Source organism: Cavia porcellus, unplaced genomic scaffold (genome assembly GCF_034190915.1).
Source record: "Cavia porcellus strain 051 isolate PalLab524CR breed Dunkin Hartley unplaced genomic scaffold, mCavPor4.1 scaffold_13, whole genome shotgun sequence".
In the NCBI taxonomy this organism is placed as follows: Eukaryota; Metazoa; Chordata; class Mammalia; order Rodentia; family Caviidae; genus Cavia; species Cavia porcellus.
Genome location: NW_026947496.1, coordinates 53568298 through 53591177, shown reverse-complemented (window position 1 = coordinate 53591177; position 22880 = coordinate 53568298). Strand labels below are relative to the sequence as shown.

Below are 22880 nucleotides of genomic sequence, written 5' to 3'. Positions count from 1 at the left end.
CTATGATGAATGTGATCAACATATATGGCAAATATGTACTATTAAAAATGTTAAGGTATCTTAAATGTCACTCTGTGCTCAAGAAATAATATGAGCAGAAATAAATGAGGATAAATTGTGTGAAAGGCTTTGAGTTACACCATTCTGTCATGGCTCTCTTTCTATCTGTGGCAATAATGGCCTTTACCTATCAGAACTGAGTAGTCAATATTGGCCTAGTAGATGAAACTTATGTATCACTCCAAAAGTGAAACCTATGATTTCACTTCTTTTTTTTTGGTACCAGGGATAAAACTCATGACCTCACACTTGCAAAGCAGGCACTTATGCCACTGAGCTAAATTCCCAGCCCTGATTTCACTTTTCTAAGATTGTGTAAAACAATTTTGGTTTTTTAATGTAATGGACACAATTCACTTTCCTATGGAAGCTGATCTCACTCTCTTAACCTCCTCTGAATTTTATACAAAGCCTCCACCAGCTGAGTTAAGAGTCCTATTTGTGGTTCTTTTCCTGTCTCCAGGGATTGATCAGAAATTCATTAAACTTCAGGGAGACCACTGACCCCCAAGGGTACAGAGTTCTCATTAAGGTAGTCACATATCATCAAGAGTCACCCATCAGCACTTCCACATTGCTTTGAATCAGAACGAGGAGAGGGTGCCTGTAGTGTCCAAAGGTGCATCTCTGGCAAATCAGTTTTTGTCTAAGCAAACTAGGATTGCCCAACAGAGAATGATATACTTTGTGTCAGGAAACCCAAATTCTCATCCTGGAACAGAACCTGAGTTACCTTGGGCAAATCATTACACAAATCAAAAATTTAGTTTCTTCATTCTGAAGACAAAGGGCCACACTCTCTGCTCTTCTTGGATCCCTTCCTGGGTCTGTTTGTTCCGTTACCAGTTTGACTGTGAAAAGCACTTACATTCTTAATCATGTAAGCGAGAATAAAAATATTGAATATGATCAGCTTCACATTCATTCATCAAAGATCAGAGTGAATCAAAGGGAAAAGAAGGGAAAACACTCAACAGAGAGAAGGTTTGAGAAGTCAGCTCTTGGAGCACATTCCTGTGGCATGGAAGCTACATGCTTTTGTAATAAGGAATTAATGCCTCTTCTCTGACCACATTTTTGAAACAGTCTAAATGATATGAAAAGAGACTGGAGGGGCTCTAGGGAATTTTGACTCATAACTCACCTTGTGAAGGTTAAACTGTATGTAATAACTTTTTTTTAGACTTTGTGATTTTCTTTTCAAATTGAGTGGCAATATGAGCCTTACAATATCAATTTCACCACAGTTGGAGTCTATTTTTTAAGTTTGTAATTATTTTTAATTAAGTCTTTTTTGAAAGAGAAATTTATGGAGTAGTTGAAGAATAACAAAAAAGATAGATTACTAATAAGATCACCTCAGTTCTAATATGCTCTTGAATTAAAAATAAATTTATATAAACTCCCTTCTTTTAACATACACATATGCATGCACACACACACACTTATGTTTTTTCATTTAATGTGCCTTGGATTTTTCTAAATAAGTACGTAGGAAGCTCCTTTTAAAATTTAAACAGTGGCATGATATCACATAACACACATTCTTTACTTAGCGGGTCTTACTAATGGCGATTTAGGTTCCTTGTGTTTTCTTGCTACAACGAATACTTTCATCATTTTTGTATGTGTCAATTTATCTGTAGTCAAAATTCAGAAACTGAAATACAGGGTTAAAGGATTTATGCATTTATAATTTTGATAGGTATTGCCATATTGTGTCCATGGAGGTCATAAGAATCAAAAATCTCATTACTGTATGAGATTGTCTATCTCTTTGGATATTCTAATAATAACTTAAAAAATCCTTTTAAAACATGTATGCAAAAGTACAACATTGTTTTGAAAAAAAAAAAAGAACATATTCTTATGAGCAGCGGATTAAAAAGCAGAACAGTCTCAGGATCCCAAAAGCCTCCCTTACAACTTTTAGTTATTATTCCCTCTTCCCAGGGAACTTTTACTGTGACCACTAAAGTATAGACTAATTTTATAATAGTCAGTGAATTTTTAAATGATTATAGTCAAGAGGGTTTAGTTACAAAATATTTATTGCTTTGTTAGACAGATTATGTTATCTTGGCTCAGAGTTCAAAATAAAATAACTTTCCAACCTCCTCCTTTTTTTCCAAAAAGCTTTAATAAACAACTTCCCATTTTATGACAAGGACATTGAGGATATTCCCAACACTCTCCATTTTATTTGGTTCAATATATTCTAGCAAATCAGTCTTGTTTTCTTCACATTGGAAAATTTGAAGTAATAAAAATGATTCTCACCAAGTTTAAGCAAGTATTTGAAATGGTTTTTGACATAAAATACAGACACATAGTGTAAATGGAATTCGTTTTAGTGGGAAAACCCTGAAGGAAAGCCACAGAAATAGTCAACCATACTCCAAGGTAACCTCAACCTGAAGTTGGACAAAACAACTATGATTAGAGGGAAACAAACAGAAAACATGTAGTATGAGGTGTTGTGGGCTGTACTGGTTGGCTTCCCATTGCTGGGACAAAATACCTAAAACCTGAAATTTAAAAAAAGGAGAAGTTTAGTCTGCCTTGTTTTTAAAAACTTTCTGTCCATGGTCAAGTGCCTGCAAGGCAGTAATATCATGGTGGCGGGGCAAGGTGGAGCAAGACTGATCACTTTCTGGTTTCCAGGTAGCAGAGTAAAGGGAACGAAAGAAGGGGTGAGGGACCGGTTATACTCCCCAAACTCATGTCCCCATGACCCATCCAGACACACCCACAAGTGTACTTTAATAATGTAGATGTTAAACTGACAATTAAATTTAATTGTCATATGAGCCAAACAAATAGACAGGTGCTGTCTATTTGTCATTTTCCCATCACTGGAACAAAATACCTGATACCCACAATTTAAAGGAAGAGAAGTTTATTTGGCCCACAATTTCCCATGGGCTCAGTCCATCGTTAGCTGACTCCAAGGCAAAAATAGTGTGGTAGAAGAGTCTGGCAGAAAATAGCTGCTCACTCCAGACAAGGCAAGAAGCAGAGAAAGAAGAAAGGAGCCAAGGACCAGAATACATCCATCCAGGTCATGCCTACACTGACCCACCTTCAATCAAGCCCTGTCTCCTAACAGCACATTCAACTGAACTTATCAATCAATTAATCCACTGGTGAGTATAGTACCCCCGTGATCCAATCATCTTCCAAAATTCCCACCTCTGAACAGATGTGACTTTGGGAGTCATTTTAGGTCTAAACCATAACAGGCTGTGAATACGAATCCAAATCAAAAGTTAGATGGTTCATGTTACATGCTGTGAGTGCTGTGTTGAAATCAAAAAGCCTATACAACTAAGTATGGAGGTTCATATCCATAATACCAGCACTCTGCAAGATGAAGGCAGGATGCTCATTACAAGTTCAAGCCTAGCCTGGGCAATTAGTGACCTAGACTCTGCCTCAAAATAAAAATAAAAATTTAAAAAAGAGCTGGAGATGGTGACATGGCTTAGAGTAAAGGCACTGGGTTCAGTCCCTAGTGCGAAAATAAATAAATAAATAAATAAATAAATAAATGCAAAAAACCAAACAAAACAAATATTTTCACATACATGCTACAAGCAACTAAAGTCAGCGTCTTCCAGAGCGTATTAGTTAATAGGAATATTTTGAGGATATTCAGTAATGCTTCAGAGCAACAGAGGGAACCCAGCTGGTAATAAATAAGATGCTGCTCTATACAGCATCTTTTCTGTAATTTCCACACAGCTGATATACAATTACATTCTTGCAGCACGCCTTCAGGTTCCTTAACTTTCCTATGAATATCCTGTTCTGCTATTTGAATCTTTCCTTATCTTGTTGGTGTTTCCAGGTCTCCCTTTTTTTGATGCAGCCAGGCTATCATAGTCAAGAGTCAGCTGAGCTGGTGGTCTGATGCCTCCTGAAGGAATTAGAAGGATTTCACAATTAAATTAACTATAGGAATCTGCTTTCACTGAAGATCTTCCCAACTTGTTAGCCAATGTGAAAATACTAGAACGTATGACCTCTACAGTCATTTCATCATATTATTGCTATGTCTAGCAAAGCTCTCAAATTCCACTGGGGGACAAACAGTGGAGGATGGAGAAATAAAGACAAGCGTCAGAATACAGAAAGCTGAGGAGAGTTGGAGCCTTCTCTCCCAAAGGGAGAAGAGAACCGCCCAACAACTACAGTGTGTTTATTTATACTCTGGGTAGGTTGGTATCACGGGACACCTCTGCCTAGCAGCTCGTTCACGTGGCTCGCCTCGGATGCCTGCGTTTCAGGGCTAGCCTTGCTCCATCCCTGCATGTGTAATCAATCTCCAACTTTAGCTGCTCCCCCATATCATGTCTGCTTAGTTATGAGAAATATTTAAAAAGACTTGTGAAGACACGCTTTACAGGATGATAGGTTAAATTAGACGTATGAAAGACTAGGAACAGGAACACATGTAGTGAAATAAAATAAAATGAAGGAGGCTTGGACCACAAATGTTTACTATTAAGCCTTAGGCACATTATGGATGACCAAGTGACTCTAAAATTCTTAGAATTTAACACTGGTAAGGAAATGTGAAAAACGACAGAACTGGTGCTCTTTCTAAGTTAAAAGCAAACCAGCTCTTCAGGAGAAGAAATTTTATATATCTATATCTATATCTATATCTATATATCTATCTATATTTCTTTTCCCAGTGGTACTGGGGATTAATCCCAGGGTCTTGGCACCAACCTGCACTTGCAGCATTTTTTCTAACTTTGAGACAAGTTCTCGCCAAGTTGGTAAGTTGTCCGGGCTAGGCTCAAACTTGCAATCCTTCCGCTTCAGTCTCTCAGAATGCAGATAAGAAGTTAAAAGCTCAAGGGCTCTCCTAAAAAACCCTTAGTAATGTGAATCAGTGGTCTGCACAAGAGGTGGAACAAAGCATTTCTCAAGGTTCCGGCCTATCATGAGTCTTCAAGATAGTGAGAGGGCACTGTCTCAAAGGACCAGCAGGCTTTAGAATCACCACTTGTCAGTAACCAAAAACAATATGAAATATTTCAGGGGAAAATGGAAGAAACAGGGCCACATAAACCACACCCCCCAACAACAACAATGACACTAACAGCACAGTATTGCAAATGGGTCTTGCTTTGGATGATGGTTTGTCCATGAGTCTGGGTAGGTTGCAACACATAAGGTTTTGTATGCACTAAGTTGAGGAAAATGGGTTGATTTTCCTCATTAGAAGGTAAAAAACACATTCTGGTATGATGACACATTCCTGCAATCCCAGTACTCTGAAAGGCTAAGGTAGGAGATCAAAAGTTTGAGTCTGCCTGGGAAATTTATTTACTTAGCAAGACCCTGTCTCAAGATTAAAAAAAATAATATGTACATATTCATTATATATTTCTTAGGTGACTAAGAATATAGCTCAATGTGAAAGCCCTGGGTTTAATCTTCAGTGTTGATAAAAAAAGAAAGATAGAAAACCAGAAGAGAGAGAAGCATAAAAATATAAGTCTCAGCATTTTCGTGAGACAGTTCAACAGCTGCTTAAATGTAGTCATGGATATAGATTTACCTAGGATTGTAAGTAGGATTTTCCTTAGGAAATCATTTTCAACTTACTGTAACAACTTGAAAGATGGCAAATTGAAGGCCTAAAGATTTACAATTTAGAGCCTGACAACCTTTGGTTTCACTTTCCAATAAAAGACAAGAAATTTCAAAAGGTCCCCAAAAGATGTCTGTTTTCAGCCATGAGATTTCCTGATATGTTATCCTAGATAAACAAGTTGCACAAGTATGCCTTACTCTCAGAACATAAATAAAGTTATATAATCTGTAATCTGTACAATCATACATTATTTTAACAGTTAAATTCCAAATTAGATACAATGAAGATCATTTTCTAAATGCAGAGTCTCTTCTGATGAGCAGGAAAATGAAATATAGGCACTGAAATCCTAACTACAGAAAAATATCCCTTAGCAGAATGAGATAAAATATAGATCTACTATTCTTTCTACACTTGATCTTTTGTGTTTGATCATAAATGCACATTGTGAAGAGATGCCTCATACCTCCAAGCTAAACACTGTTTGCTACTCATTAGTGATTTATAAATGATATTTTCTCCCTGGTGACATATCTTTTGATATGATTCTCTAATAATAACAGCCACCAATATTAAAATAAGAACATCTCCATGTATTGTGATCATCTTCAACCACATTTCCTCACAAAAATTAAATTTTAGCACACCGAGTGATATTGTATGCATATATTTGTCTACTATCATTATAAATCTCCTAAGGGTCTCTATAAAATGATAGTTTTGCCTCTTTGCAGTAATTCTACCTAATGCTCCAAAGCAAGAAACTAATTACATGCTGACTTTTCACTAACTTTGATCTTTCAAATACCATACTATGGAGGTTCTATAGGTAATCATATAATTACAATTCACTAAATGAGTTGAAATTAACCATAAACCTTTTTATTTAAATTGTATTAACTGTTTCTTCAGTAACACTGTCTGCACTTCTATTCTTTCCTACAAAAGTTTCCTGATATAAGGTTTCAAACTAAAATCTGATTATGGTCACTAATGTTTATAACAAATGCTTCATTATAACACCAGAAGCGCCAATGAAGATGAATATGCAAAGAATTTCTTAAAATATGCTTAAGGAAAGGCCAAGGATAAACTAGAGTAGTATAAGGAAATGACTGAAATTTCTCAGGGGAATGTTTTAGTCAGCAAGAAAAAAAAAAAAAATGACCTCACTAGTGTTTTTGCATTGAGCTGGTACAGTATTTCCTGAAACAAAAATTGAATACAATTGTTCTTTTCAGTATAACACAGAATTATGCAGATTAACAAAAACTGGATTTCACTTTGAAAAATACTGTATCCTCTTATTTCAGATTAACCCATTACTCATACTAGCTAAAAATTATCTTTAAAAAAGATTGCTTAATTAAAATTTACTTGTCAAAAGTTAATTTTGTTGGTTACATTTAAGTTGGTTACATATTGTGAACTCTTATCAGATGGTTCTGAACTTTGTTTTCTTGATGGTATACTCAAAACAGTAGACCAGTGACTCACAATCAAAAGTCAAAGGAGATTTTGCTTCCTTGACAACATCTAGCAATGTCTGGAGACACTTGGTTGCCATGACTTAGGAGCTACCACTGGCATCTAGTGGGTTGTGTCCAGGGGTGCTGCTAAATGTCCTCCAAATCCCAGAGTTGAGAAACCCACCTTGAATGAAATACAGCAAATATACATTATTTATTACTTTGAAAAGTCTTAAAATGAAGGAACTCAAGCCTTTTGGTTTGGTATATTACTCATGAATTTCTGCTTTAAAACTGACCTCTAAAGGTATGGAAAGGAAACACTGCCTTGTTTGGAAAACAGACCTTTACCGTGTTTATGGGCCTTATTTATCTAATAACATCCAGAACCACACAAGATCCTGACCACCACATTCACATGAAAGCTGAGTAAACACAGTGTGTTTTGACTTGTCATCAATCATGACACGTGATCACAGGAATACTGTGTGCAAGAGGCAGCTGCTTTATCTGGAGTCTCAGCCTTTAGAAAATTCAAAACAGTAAAGTTGTTTGCTTGACACTGCTCTTGACCTGACTGCAGTGTTTCATTCTTGGAGAAAGTAAAACACACTCTGTTTTTTTGAGGATTTGTAATTATATAGGAAGTTTATTTCTCTGGCGAACTTTGCTATGGTTCTGGGACCAGAAAGAAGCAGGGAAAGCTTAAAAAAATAACAAACCCCTCAAACTCTCAAAGAAAATGGGGTGTGATTAAGCATTATTTCTAAGCCATGTGTAAAGTCAATAATGAGCTCTTATTTTATGAGTCTTCTGGAGCATGAGGGTGCATTCAGCCCTGGAAATTGCTTCTCTTTGGAGTTTACTGGTCTAAAGATTTAGATTATATGTATACATAGCACTAAATTCGTGAAAACAGAGGTTCTAAAACACATTGGTAAATGCAACAGACAAACTGTGGGCAGTGGACTGCCAGCAGAGACCACACAGACCTCACCTGTTTCTCAAAACTTTCTCAGTCTTTGACCAGATTTGCTCCAATGGCAATGCCTCCCCGTCTGTTTGCAGGCTGTCTACTTGTAACTTCGGTGAGCAGGAAAAGTAGTGTTGGCAGCTGGGTCATCAATCTGCCTTCTGCTCCACTGCTGAGAATCCTGGACTGGACCAAGTTTAAGACTGTGTCCTTATTCAGGGTCCTCCATTTATATCCTGTAAGTGTGTTCGGCCACTTGATTTTTCTAATTATTAGCAGGATAATAATAAGTCCTAAGTATGCTTGAGTTAGTATTTTTTTTGATACCTTTGGACAAATGTTGTGCAAATTCAAGTCATTTCTTACTTGTACTGGTTACAGCTCCTTAAAACTTACTAAGAAGTTAACAGACTTATCTATAACCTGGTTTTTATGAGCTAAAAATACTATGCAGTGAAGCCATCATTTGAATTTGAAGACTAAGAATTTTGGGAAATTAGATTACAAAGACTCTCTCCAGCCCATGAGTGCACATAAAAGTTCTTGCGGAACCTGAGAAGCGGATACCAGGGCTTTGTTTTCTATTTATTCGCTTGCTTAAAAACAAACAAGCAAGCAAGCAAACACTACTATTTAAGAGGAACATAATCAAAAACCTCACAGAGTTACTGCTCTCATCTCTTTATTCACATGTCCATTTGTAGAGCAAGAACATTTCAAAGCTACAGGTCAATGATTTGGGGGAAGCATGTAATTTATAATTTTTACCCTACCTTTCTTTCTCTTGGGTCAAGGATACCTTCTGGTGGCACTGTGAAATGAAAATAGAATACTCACAAACTGGGCAATCCACATAATATAAAAAAGTGGCAATATTCAATTGTGGTCAACAAATTAATTTTGATTCAGCAAATTACTTTACTCCTACTGGCTTGAGGGACTTGATACTTTTTTCTGTGCTTAGAATGTATCTCCATCCACTGAGTGAAAAGCTACCTGCTTTTTGGGACTCAGTTTTGGCCTGTGAAGCTTTCCTCTGTATTACAAACTGTTTCTTCCTTTATGCATGTGCTATTCTTATTATATGCTTAGATCAGTGATGGTGAATCTTTTAGAGATGATTGCCCAAGCTATAATCCAAAACCTATTTATTTATTGCCAAGTGGCAATGTTGCAATTAAACCTGAACAGTGAAGTTTTAGTTTAGAAAAAACAACTCACACATTAATATTTTTCATATTAAAGGAAGAACAAATGATACTCGTACCATGGTCTCACTACCACTTGCCTAGATAAACAGGTATCAGGCTGTCCTACAGGCTCAACGCATTTATAGAGGCATTGCTTATGTCATAAAATCCATCAATTTAAAATGTACCATTCAGTGATTTCTAATAAGCATACAGAGATGTCTAGTCAACACCACAATCCAATTTCAGAACAATTCTATCATATAAAAAAGAATCCTTGTGCCCACTTACCCTCATTCCCCTTTCTCATTCACTTCCTGCCCCAGACTTTACTAACCTTTCTGATTTCTACACAGTTCAAGCCATGCTGAATTACTTCCCTTAGGGCTCACCTTGAGAAGATTGCAAGCTTCTTTTTTTTTTTTTTTTTTTTTTTTTTTGGTCTTTTTCGTTTATATCGATACCAGGGATCAAACTCATGACTGCCTGCTTGCAAGGCAGGCACTTACACCACTGAGCTAAACCCCCAGCCCCAATTGCAAGCTTCTTGAAGGCATGGATTGATTTTTTTTAAAGAAACTTTTTCTTTTCAACTCTTAGCACACAGTCATAATAAATAATAGCAGCCAATATTCATCAAAGCTTTCTTTTATTTGAAATATGCAATTGAAAGCAGTACAAATTTGCTATAATTTAATCCCTAGAACAGAATCATGATTTTTATTTCCTGTCTAGAAATGTCTCTTGACTAAGACAGGCTAAGTGACTTACCTGGGACCATGTCACGATTTGATACCCAGGTTCTCTGACTTAAAAGTCAAATGAAGAAAGAAAATAGGACTTCTTCATCTAGGATAGGATTTCTTTGTTGTAGAGAGGATTCTACTAAAGTCTTCAGGAATGTGTTCCAAATATTTTAGGTGCATGGAGTGCACACTGCTAGAGCAGTATCCTAAGTTTTTATGAGAATTTCACAGGTGCAGCAATGATCCAGTTATGACAGTGCCACCTCCTGTAGGTGGTGGTCAATCACAGTTCTTTCATAAGCTTCCACTCCTTTAGGATAACAAAGGCAGACAAAACCTGTACTCTCTGCTATGTGCATCACTATTTGAGTAAGGCTTTTTAAGAACCTGTTTGTCCTGAACATTATTCTGTGTTCAAAATAAGGAAGTTAGCCCTCTCTCATGTCTATCAAAGGAAACACCTTCCCACTCTTTGCCCTTTCTTTGTTTCAGGCTGCCTGTCATGTCTATGAAGTTGTTGGGGGGAAATAGTCAAAGGGGAGAAGGGCTGTAAATGGAGAACCCTTTAGATCTTCCTTTCTCCCCGGCGTAAACTCTTCTTTTTCCCCCAGAGCAGGGGTAAGTTAATTGTATTTGAATGAATAATTCTAATAAGGCAGTGACCTTTAATGCCAACTGGTGTTTTTAATTTTGATTCCCTGTCAGTCACTCCAACGTGAAGCACCTCAGGATGTGAGCAGTGGAGAGACCAGTGTGTACATAGAAGAGAAAAACAAACACACAGCGCTGGGTGCTGCTGGCAGGTAAACATGCGGATAGCAGAGCTTACAAAGATATGGCGGGCAGAGTCCCTCACAAAAGAAATGGTGGAAATGACTGACAACCACAGGTATTCAGAAATGGAACTGGAAAATTTCCTTCATATCAAAAAGATAACAAATCATTGTTCATTGCATGCAGTGTAAAAGAAAAAGGAAAAAGAAGATGGAAAAATAAAACAAAAAAAGTCATCTGACATTTCATCAACTAAAGGCAATCATTGTGACCAGTGTAAATACTCTGGAATGTATCTTTCCAGTCTTTTAAAAATATTTTTATTTGTATATGAAATATGCTACATGCATGCAAATCATGTTTGCATATGCATTCATAGGTATTTTAAAAATTGAATTATACTGTGTATATTGCTTGTTATTTGCTTACAAAAATGATTTTTCAGAATATTTTTGTACCTTAAAAAGTCTTAGAAAGATAGCCTCTTTAATAAATGGTGGAAAAACGGGCTCTCTGCATGCCGAAGACTAAAACTAGACCTGTGTCTATCACCATGCAGTAAACTACAGTCAAAATGGATCAGGGCTCTTAATATTAAGACAGAAACACTAAATCTACTGGAAGAGAAAGTAGGAAGAAATCTGGAAGGCATAGGGGTAGGCAGAGAGTTCATGAACAAAACTCAGACTGCTCAGAAGTATTTCAAAGAATCAACAACTAGGATACCATCTTGTTAAAATGTTTTTGCGCATCAAAAAAAAAAATCACCAACAGAGTGAAAAGACAACCCACAGATTGAGAAAAAACTTTAGCCAACTGGCCCTCAGACAAAGGACTTCTATCTAGAACATATATAGAATTGCAAAAAATCAGAACCCCCAAATTCAAAGACCCAGTCCAAAAATGGACATCTAAGATGAATATACATTTCTGAGATGAGGAACTACAAATGGCAAATAAATATATGAAAAAATGTTCAACTTTACTGGTTATTCAAGAAATACATATTAAAAGAACACTGAGATTGCCTCTTACCCCAGGAAGAATGGCTACCACCAAGAAATCAACCAATAAAAAATGCTAGAGGGGTTGTGGGGAAAAAGGAATCCTTGTCCACTGTTAGTGGGAGTATAGACTGGTACAACCACTGTAGAAATCAGTGTGGCGCTTTCTAAAAAAACTGGGATTAGAGGCCCATTCCACCCAGCTATTCCCTTTCTGGGTATTTTCTTGGAAGAATTAAAAGCATCATGCCACAGCAATATACGTGCACCTATGTTTATAGCAGTGCAATTTGTAACAGCTAAATCTTAGAAACAACACAGGTGCACATTGACCAAGACATGCATAAAAAATGTGGTATTTTTGTACAATGGTATCTTACTCAGCTATAAAGAAGGATAAACTTGAGATTTTTTATAGGTAAATGGATGCAACTTGAGACCATACTCACAAATAAAATAAATCAGACATGCATGTATAAACACTGTTACCTCCCTAGTGTAAGAAGTTGAAAACCCAAAATCCAAAATGCACAATAGGTATTATGGGAAGAAACTGTTCAAATGGAAAGAGAAACTAAGAAGCAGGAAAGGGGAAAAGAAGGAAGGAAAAAGGAGACAAAAATATTATAGCTAAGATAGTTATAGTACTAATTTCTGTTAGTTCACTCAAAAGAAAGGTTTGTGTTTATATTATTTGATCAATTTTTCATGCCTATGTCTTGTAATATAAGCAACTACTTTGAAGATGATAATATGCAACATATTAACCATTGTTACTCTCGTATATCTTCTTTTTAAATTTTTTTTTTACTTTTAAAAGAATAAGACCAAGCAAAATAAAACAGAATACAGCCAATAGAAACAAAACAGTGCAAGTGACACAGGATTTCAAAACAAGATAATAGGAAATCACCAGTGGCTACCATTGTATATTTTGTTATCTTTGAAATAGCTACCCATGCCATCAGATATAATCAAATCAAACCAAACAAAATAGAATAAAACCAATCAAAATGAAATGAAAATGATACAATTCCCTGTTCAGACATTTCCCCCTTTCACTTTCACAATATCTATTATACATTAATTTTTTTTTATTTTAAAGAGAATAAAGCCAAGCAAAACAAAACAATGTGATACAGGACTTCAAAACAAGATAATAAGAAATCAACAATGACTATCGTGTTGCCTATTGCTGTCCTCAAAATAGCTGCTCATGTCATCAGACATAGTAAAATCAAACATAACAGAACACACTAGAAACAATAAAAACAAAGCAAAGAATGCAATATAGAACTTCAAAACAAGGTAATAGTAAATCCAAAATGGCTACCATAATATATCTTGTTATTTTTTAAATAGTTGCCCATGCCATTAGATATAATAAAATCAAACAAGGCAAAACAGGATAAAACCAAACCAAACAACAACAGCAACAACAACAAAAACCAATGAAAATGACACAGGACTTTAAAACAAGATAATAATGAATTAACAATGGCTATCACTTCAGAAGGAGACCCCTCCCCCCGTAGATGCTATATTGTGTATTGTTGTCCTCTGAATAGATGATCAGACTACAAGCTTTAGGCCTGCAGAGTCAGTGAAACACTAAATACTACAAACATTAAGCTGTATTTCACTTCAATAAGTATCCTCACAGTCTGTGTTTCTCCAGATTTGAAATTTTGTATCATTGTTTTTGTTTTTTCTCTTTAAAATAAAAAATAATTCTTCCTTATGAGTTAGATGTGGTAGTACATGCTTGTAATCCTAGCCTTCTAAGAGGGTGAGGCAGAAGGATAGCAAATTTATTCTCAGCTCGGGGAACTTTGCAAGATTCTGTCTCAAATAAAAACACATTAATTTAAAAAGCACTGGGAATGTAACTTACTGCAAAGACCCTTGGATTAATCCCCAGAACTAAAAAATTTTTCCATATAAAATCCATAAATACTATTTTCTTTCAAAAAAAATTCAAGTAGTATAGCTAAAGCAGATTTAACAACTCAAATAACTAATGGGTCAGCTAGGCACTTGTGCTCAGGGCTTTGAAAAGAGAAAAAGGAATCCGTCTTCTTGAGGAAGCTGCTGGTTGGGGCCAAAGAGAATCTGAGCTTGTTGTCTAGACTTCAGACTTTTAGTCAGAAATTTGTATTTTAAGTAATCTTCCCATTTTAAAATAATAGCAACTAATGTAAACGAAAGCTCACCTGTTATATTTATTTTTTTAGTTATTTTCTTATTACTGGTACAAATACCAGACACCTGCAAGTTAAAGGAAGAAAGGTTTATTTTAGCTCAGTTTGTAGAGGTTTCAGTCTGTAGTGAACTGGCTGCAAGGCAGGGTGGCATGGAGGAGGGAGACTCTCAAAGGAGAAACAGTTCATGGAGCAGCAGGTAGGAAGCAATGAGACTTGCTTCTTTCCCTTTTTATTCTATCCAGGCTACAAGCCTATTGGTTGCTGCCATCCACAGGCAGAGTGGGTTTTCCCTCTTTAGGAAGTCTGTCATACACACCCAGAACCATGTCAAACCAATGCAGAATTACACGAAACCATTCAGTAGGCTAATCCAGTACTGCACACTCATGATCCGGTCACTCCTAAAAACTCCATCTATGAGCACATAAGGCTTTGCAGGGACATCTAGATATAAGATATAACAGTTGACTGACTAAAATCTATCTCTAGGCTGACTTTGATCCAGGGACAAAGAATTTCTAATTGCCTTCTGATCAGCCTGTCTCTCCCCTCAGGTTACATACCACGTTGGGCTGATAATATCATGTATATCCTTCTTTGGCAGCTGATGGTTTTACTCAAGGTATATTAAACCTTAACAGAACGTAACAGTATTCAGTTTTGTTCTTTTCTCTCTTAACAACCTTTCAATAGTGCTATAAAATGAGAATGTGTATGCATCTTGCTTCAGAGGAACTCTTCCAATAGATGCTATTTTTTATGGAAGAGGCTGTCATTCAAACATTTTATTCAATTCAATAAATATTCCTCTTTATCTAGTGTTTTGGGAAACAAATGGGACCCCTGATTACCTCACATGCATACATTTACACATTCAGCACATAATTTTTTCTTTTTTTTTTTTTTTTTGGTCTTTTTCCTTTCTATCGAACTCACGACTGCCTGCTTGCAAGGCAGGCGCTTATGCCGCTGAGCTAAATCCCCAGCCCCGATTCAGCACATAATTGAGGACAAATGCTCTGGCCAGGCTTGTGTGCCATGAGAGGTAGAGTGGCATGAGTGGTGGAAAGGATCCCATACAAAGATTCATATGCTCTGACACAACATTGGCCCTTTATCACGGAGGAGTGGGCTTCAGGGCAAGGGTTTCAAGCTGAAGCTACAAGGCAGTCTCTGTAAGCAGCACCTCTGTCCTTCAAATCCTGTGTATTATTTTTATTTTTATTTGCAAGTTTTGTTTCTCAGATAAGGCATTTCTCAGTGTTTGCCTTTAGAGGTCCTGGAAATAGCTCAGTGGGTCAATGAGTAGCATACTCTACTACAAAACAAATTGGCCTTTTGCTTCAGTTTAGGGACAAGCTCATTACAAGTAGAGTGTTGCCTTGTTTGAGACACCTAAATCCTATGAAATAATGAAATTGTAATTATTAGAATATTTCTGTTGTATTATCAGGTAGTATCTTTTTCCATGTCTACCTCCTACTATGTGTAGGCATTTAAACATTGAATAACTGACCTAAATTTATTGAAACTAAAGTATTTTAGGAACTAATAGGACTTTGACCCTATGTCACGATCCTTTCATCTGAAGGTCAAAAAACCTACTATTTTTACAGAAGCAAAATACCTTGCTCAAACTTAGGTTTGTTCTTATGTTGGTAAGCTTTGCCATTACTGGGACAATATACTTGATTCACACAATTTAAAGGTGAGATTTGTTTGGCTCATGGTTCCAGTCTGGGGTTGGCTGGCTCCAAGGCAGAGAGACATTATGGTGGAAGTGTATGACAGATCAAAGCTGCTTAGCTGATGTTGGCTGGGAAGCAGAGCACAGGAGGGGAGCACCAGCAAGAACTATACTTCCAAAGGCAGGTCCCTGTGGAACACCTCCAGCTAGCAGACTCCCTTCCTAAGACCACTTTCAGCTATAGACATCTATGGATTAATCCACTCATGAGTATAGTGTTCCCATGACCCCATCATCTTCCAGTGACTCTCACAAGCCAGTTAAATCAACAAGTTAGCTTAATGTTCTCAGTCCACTTATGTGCTTCCTAAAGCTATTTTACTAAAGAAAAAGAAAACTTACGAACATTATCTTGGTTGCAGAAATCTGATGTCTAGCATGCAGTCCAAAGGATATTTTTATATTACCTGAATGCAGTTACCTGGCTATGTGTGAGACATATATTTTTTTAAAAAACTGGGGGTGGCAAATAATCACTCCTCTTGGATGATAATATAAAGTTATGTCATGCTTCTCTGTTTAAGGCTTAATAAAACAAAATGAAACAATGCACCCCACATGGTTCAACATTAAATTCAAGAAGGTGTTTAATATTACTTTTGTTGGCAACAATGATTAGAATATTGTTTTAATGTCTAATTTGGTTCCAAATATATTTCTTAGTGAGAATCTAAAGTGATTCACTATATACGGCTTTGACTAAAATAATATTTTGTTAGACTCTAATAAGATGTTAATACCCTTGTGAGCCAGGCTAGCTCCATTCAGTGTTCATCTTAATTAGCTAGCATTAACCATCATTAGGGTTTATATGGTACAATGCACATTACTTCATAACTTCCACCCAGATCACATGAGGCTAGATCATAATACATGTTATCAATCATGAATTTCCCTCTACTTTCTTAACACCTAGCTTTTATTTTAAAAGTTCAGGTCAATGTTAAGTGTAATATTTCAGCTGAAAAAGTTTTAAAGAATCAATGTTAATTAACAGTGTTAATTAAATGTTAATCATGTAAATGAAAGCATTTTTCATTCACTTACCTAGTAAATTATAGTCAGATAATATCTCATATATTATTTGAGATGACATAGGAAAATGATGTCTACCACTAAGAAATGGGGGGAAAATTGGACAAAATGAAAAAGAAATTTACACATAGAAAGTAGGGTTTTTTTTTTTTTTGGTTTGTTTGTTTTTTGTTTATGGGTGAGAAGGGGCTTGAAGAATACCTTTGTTTCCAAAGTTCTCATGGACTTACATAGATTTGAAAAGAATAAAGTCTTATATTTTGAGCTCCTGGAATAGTTGGAAGGTCATTTTTTCAACAAGGCTAATCATTCAGTATTCTTATTTAATGAAAATAAGATGTTCTGAAATAGCATTTTAGTACTTAAAGGTATTACACAGCAGTTAGGGACTAATCAACCAATGAGACGATTTGAAATAGCTAGATTTCCAAATGTGCAGGACTGTTTTATTCCTAGTCTATTGGTTATCAACATGGAATCTGAATAGAAAGTTGGGCCCTCTGTGATCTTGAAACTGTGTTATAGTTCTGAATTGTGGCATACCAACAACAGTCACTGAACAATGACACTTTCAGCCTTGCTGAACAGCAAATGTGTAAGTGCCTGCTATGCATCAAATCCCATGGAAAAAATGAGTGGAAATGTTGTATGTATAAACCTTTCTTATTCCAGCTGTGTCAGACAACGCATTAGACATATTCTGTAAAAATATTTTCACACACACTCATAGAGTTTAGGAGCCCCTTGGTTATAGGTTTACACCACAGACAAAAAAAATTGAGGCCTGGTAATGCTGGAGGCAGACGCTGACCCATACACATATAAGGCTGGACCATAGCAGCTCTCTGGATATATTGTTAACAGTATTCTTGTGTGTCATGTGAAAGGGGCTCTGATTTTTATTGTTTAGCTGAGTGACAAGACAAGGTCACTTCTCCAGGATGCTCCTCTACTCTTTCAATGTGACCATAGGAGAAACAATCACAGTGGATACTTGGTTGTGTTTGGCTTTTTTGGTTCCAGAATCCATGGTCCTTTTGTGAAACAACTTCTTGCCCATTGTATGTGGTCTTGATGTCCTGCCCTCTCAGGGTCTGTGGTAATGTATGACTCATGTTGGGTGAATCAGAGTTTTTTCAGGGATGGTTGAATTTTAGGAGGAATGATTTTAAGGAATATTCAAAACACAGCAAAATCCATCCAGTCTTCATTGGTCTGCCAGAGGATGGAGGTTAGTGGCAGTGGTTCCACAGCTCTGCTGCTGAGTGTATTTTTCCCCTTCTGCAATCCAAGTGACATATAACAAACTTTGTTCTGTTTCTTTTCTTAAAGTAGACACTACTTCTGTTGTTTGAAATTCAAGAATTGAATCTAAATGAAGAAATGATTTTCACATGCCTGTCACTGTAGCAGACAGCACATTGATTGAAGTTTATGAGTGATTTGAGGGCAAGAATGCACCTTCATCCCTACCCGTTAATTCTAATGATAAAGGGATTAAGAACGCTTTTGAGACATAGGGAAGATTTGTTTCATGCACCAAAATATTTAACGCATTTGGACAGTACCTTAATCATCCTGGGAAAAAAAACCCACACTTGTATTGCACTTTACCTGAAATTTAGATGGGGTGCATATTTACATTGTGTCACAACTCTAACCACTGTGATTTGATGCTTTTTCTATCCAGATATCTATGATCAGAAAATGGTAATTATGATCATATAGAAATGACCAAGAAGAAAGACTCCAAGAGAAATGCCTACAGTGGGACATCTTTTTTATGGATTAGAATGGCTTGGAAGTCTACTTTAGGGTTTTTACCAGTTGATGCTCTAATCCTACAGCCAGAAAGGGACTAGGAAAGTACTTTCATTTTAAAACTTCTAAAAATCTGTCTACTCTTACACTTAGAATACACACATGAGATTCTCATGGGAAACTATTTGGAGATGGCATTATTTAGCTTTCTGTCCCTGTGAAAGATAACTGAGACTATTAACTAATTTAGAGAAGGAAAGATTTATTTTGATTCATGGCTTCAGTAGTTTCAATTCATGGTGACTTGGCCATGCCACTTTGGAACTTTGGCAAGGCAGAACATCATGGTGTCAGCATAAGACAGAGCAAGCAGCTTATTCGTGGTGACTGGGGAAATAATGTGGGAAGCATGAAGGGGCCAGGTTTTAATTTCTCCTTTGAGGGTATGTCTCCATGACCTCACTTCCTTAAAACCGATCCCACTTCCCAAAGGTTCTGCCACTTCGCAGTAGCGCCACAGGTGGAGGACCAAACAATTCTACATATTTTTGCAAATCATAACAGAGATCCAACTCTTGCCTTTTAGCTCTAATGCATTCATTGATCTCAAATTTCCTCCTGAAACTTCGGAATCTATTTCTGTTCATATTAGAAAAGAAGTCATTTAGAACTTTTGACTCTTAGAATATCTTTCAACCTCTTCCACCTAATAATGAGAAACCAGAACTACTTACATCGTCAGACTGTCCTCAAGATCAAATATTCAGTACCGCAGCTGGTGATCCAGATTGTTCATTCAGTTTAAATATTTTATTCCCTTTCTTCCCAGGTAGCTATATCAGTTCTAGGCCATTGAAATGTGAAATTTGTCTATCTATTGTTGAAAAGCCAATTCTGAATGATAGTATTTGGGGTAATTTATGTTTCTACAGCTCTTCATCTAGACAGGCAATAGGCTTCTCAGGTCAGTTCACTAAGTGCCAAGTTGATGGGTTCAGAGAGAGAGTGCACCCGCAGGGCGTGCACATGACTTGGCAGGGGCTGGGCCGTGGGGCACTAGTTGCCAAGGTAAAAACACTGGGCGATGTAAGGTCAGTGCTATGATTATTAATTGAAGACAAGTATCCTCAACAGAACAAAAATTGGAATCCTCTGCCGCTCAGGAACCAGAGAATGTAAGATAGTGGCGATTTCTTTGTTCTGGGAATTAGTTGACACTATTTCATAGACTCTGCTACTCTCAGCAGGGAACAGAAGAGCGAAATATATTAATTTTTCCTCCTAAATTAGTAAATCAACTTGTGATCATAATGAAACCAGAGGAAAACATGTGTTGAATTTCTTAATTTTACTCCTTTAAAATGCTTATTTAATATAGGAACACGTCATGGATAGAGCACTCACAAACAGCAACTTTGATTATGTGATTTACTGCTCGTGCATGGATTTTGAGGGTGGACTTAAAGGAGGTACATTTTTAAAGTGCAAGCTCACCTTTAATCTTTGAAATTTTCTTGATTCAAGAATGAGTTAAGAGAAGTTACTCCTGGGATATATGCTTTTGAATTTCTTGAATTGTTTCTTCTCCTTGCCCTATAACAGGGAGATGCATTTTCACTGCCAAAAACAAAAGAAAAGGGGAAAATGACTGTGGGATAGAATGGGTCACTAAAAAATTTTAACCTTGCATTATTTAAAAAAAAGATTAAATTTTAAAAATTAGAAAGCAGTAAACATATTAATTATATATTGCATTTATGTAAAACGAGCACAGTAAAATTTTCTACTTGGTAAGTAATGATATATTTTATCACAAAAATTTTTATGATTAGGTATGTACCTTAATTAGAAATGAATTTTTCCCATGTAAAGTTTAGAGTCTTGCTTCTTACCTCTAACATTTTCAACTCTATAATCTAAGATTTTGGTAAGAAAACCTTAAAAATGAAGTTTTAAGAGTTAGGAGAATACGACAGTGTCTATTTTATAATAATGATAGTAAAAATAGAGGAAAAATACATGCAAATATCTCAAGCATCTTTGATGATTAATAATAAATAAGGGATTTCTCTTTTGCCATTCACTTATCTTAAAAAATGTGAATGAGATGTTTGTTTTCAGTTTCAAAGTTTTACATTTTATATAAGGCTTCTCAATACCAGCTTTGGTGTTACAAAAGAATGATGTGCACAGAAAAGATTTTCAGCTATTTCAAGTGATTTTTCTCCGCTCCTCGCTTTATTTTTAAGTACTGCTTTGTTTCTAGAAGCATAAATTTACACTGTGGCTTTAGTGAGTAATAAATAAGACATTGGCTAAAATGTGATGATTTGCCATGTGATACCTTATTATTTTTGTGAAGGAAATGAGCCTAATCACATGTATAAAGCACCCAAACTTTGTAATCCCAGGAGACAAGCTATGGTCTGGCTAGAGTCTGAGGAAGTACTCATTTTCTGTCTTTCTTAAGGATTTATGCAGTTCTTTGCATGTGCAGTTACCTTACTGACATTCAGTTCTGTTGTACTTTTCTGATTTGTTTTATTAAATTACCAAACACTTAATATTAAAACACTGAATAAAACACTTGGCAAATCAAATACTGAAAGCCAACAAAATACCATATCTGAGGAAATTCTCCCTTTCTCCTTTTCCTGTTTTGTTCTTATGTCTTCTGTTTTGGCACTAACATATAAATGCCAAGCAAGAGAGGACACCAACAGTCACAGGAGCATGAAGCTGATGGACTGTGTGTTAGGTCACTGCCAGGTGTGCTGTGTTTGTATTTTTGTAGGGCTGTTCATTGGGGAAAAATGGATTTCATACAGACAAAATCAGTAGGTTAAATTTTGGGGGACAATTATCTAAAAGTACAAAATAGTCTCCAGCCATCCCTTTGGGATACTGGTTAGGAGGGATTCGTTTTGGAAAGGCGAGGCATAAGTAAGCCAGTTGGTAGAACCTTGAACCTTGTTCAGAAATCACAGGGCAGCATGCCTGGCTTCCACATCAGAATGGAACCAGAAAAGATGATATGACATACGTCAATTCCCAAACAGATTCCTGTAAAACGTTTCTCCTAACACTTGATTTTCCTTTGCTGCGTCTTAATAGTATTTGTTTCTGCATCTGAGCACCGTGAACTTTATTCTTTTAAGTGTCACCAACTTAAACACATTGTTCCATGCTGCCTCTGCTCTAGAGGGTGAGATGCTTTACCTAAAACATAAAAATGGTCTGTTGTTTTGATAATGTAAAATATTTTTCTTCATTTTTGCTTTAAGTCTGAGAACTTTGGCATTTAACTAATTTGCTCTGCATTTAAGGCTGGTAGCAATATTAGGAGAGAAATACGATAATCACTTGCTGCCACAAAGTATTCTATATACTGTTCTCTTTTTCAGCTCTAGTTTCACATGTGTTGGTTCAATGGAATATTCAATAGACATTTATAGGAAATAAATTGAGAGGTGAATGTAAACCATATGGCATCTGGAGGTTTATTTGCAAAGCCCCTGCATCAAAGCTTTCTCCAGATCTCACCATATTAGCTATGTTTTTCCAGTCCAGCAGAATCAGGAAGGTAACCACAGACTTCCTTGATGGAAAACACATGAAAAACAGAGCAAATCTTAATATGTAGTTTGAGTTGCTGGTCAAGGAGCATCCCTTAAAACAATTTTATTACCAGTGCATACAGAACATTGCTTAGAACTGTCTAAAAAACATAAAATAAGTTTATCTTAAGATTTTTTTTAACATTATAGGACATGACTTCCATGTATATCCTAATAACAATTGCTTCACTTTAGTAGCATTTTAGGATTACTTTTCCAACTTGGATATATAAAAATCAACTCGAACTAGAAAAATGTAGCATTTCAATACAGTATACTACAAATGTACATCAGAATAGGAATAAAACGTATACCTTCCTGAATACATTTGCATATGAAGGCCACCATTTTAAGCTTTGGAGAATCATATTATTGTTAGTAATAGTTAAGAAACATTGATTGGACAGAATGAGAAATGATTCCCAAACTTAATTTATATATAAAAATTTCCTCAACCTTGAATGCACTCTGCTTTGTGCAGTATTACATCTGATATCAAATTAATTCTCATGCAGCCTGTTATATAAATCATCATGAAATGTCAAAAGCTTGTACATATATTTTTTAAGTTTTCACTTACTTTCCAAATAGTTTCCATTTTTCAGTGTCACAGCCTTTTCAGCCACTCAGTCAATTTTAATGATTTTTTATCAGCCTAAATTTTCCCTCTCATTTACAGTTACATTTGT

At 36.1% G+C, this 22880-nt stretch overlaps 1 long non-coding RNA gene across 1 annotated transcript in view; it reads right to left on the bottom strand.

Annotated features, from left to right (window-relative positions):
* LOC134478423 (uncharacterized) overlaps positions 1-20191 on the bottom strand; it is a 116781-nt gene extending 96590 nt beyond the window's left edge. The window contains exon 1 of the long non-coding RNA XR_010051040.1: positions 20069-20191. This is a non-coding gene — a long non-coding RNA (uncharacterized LOC134478423). The remainder of the gene's footprint in view (positions 1-20068) is intronic.
* Between the last annotated feature and the right edge of the window lie 2689 nt (positions 20192-22880).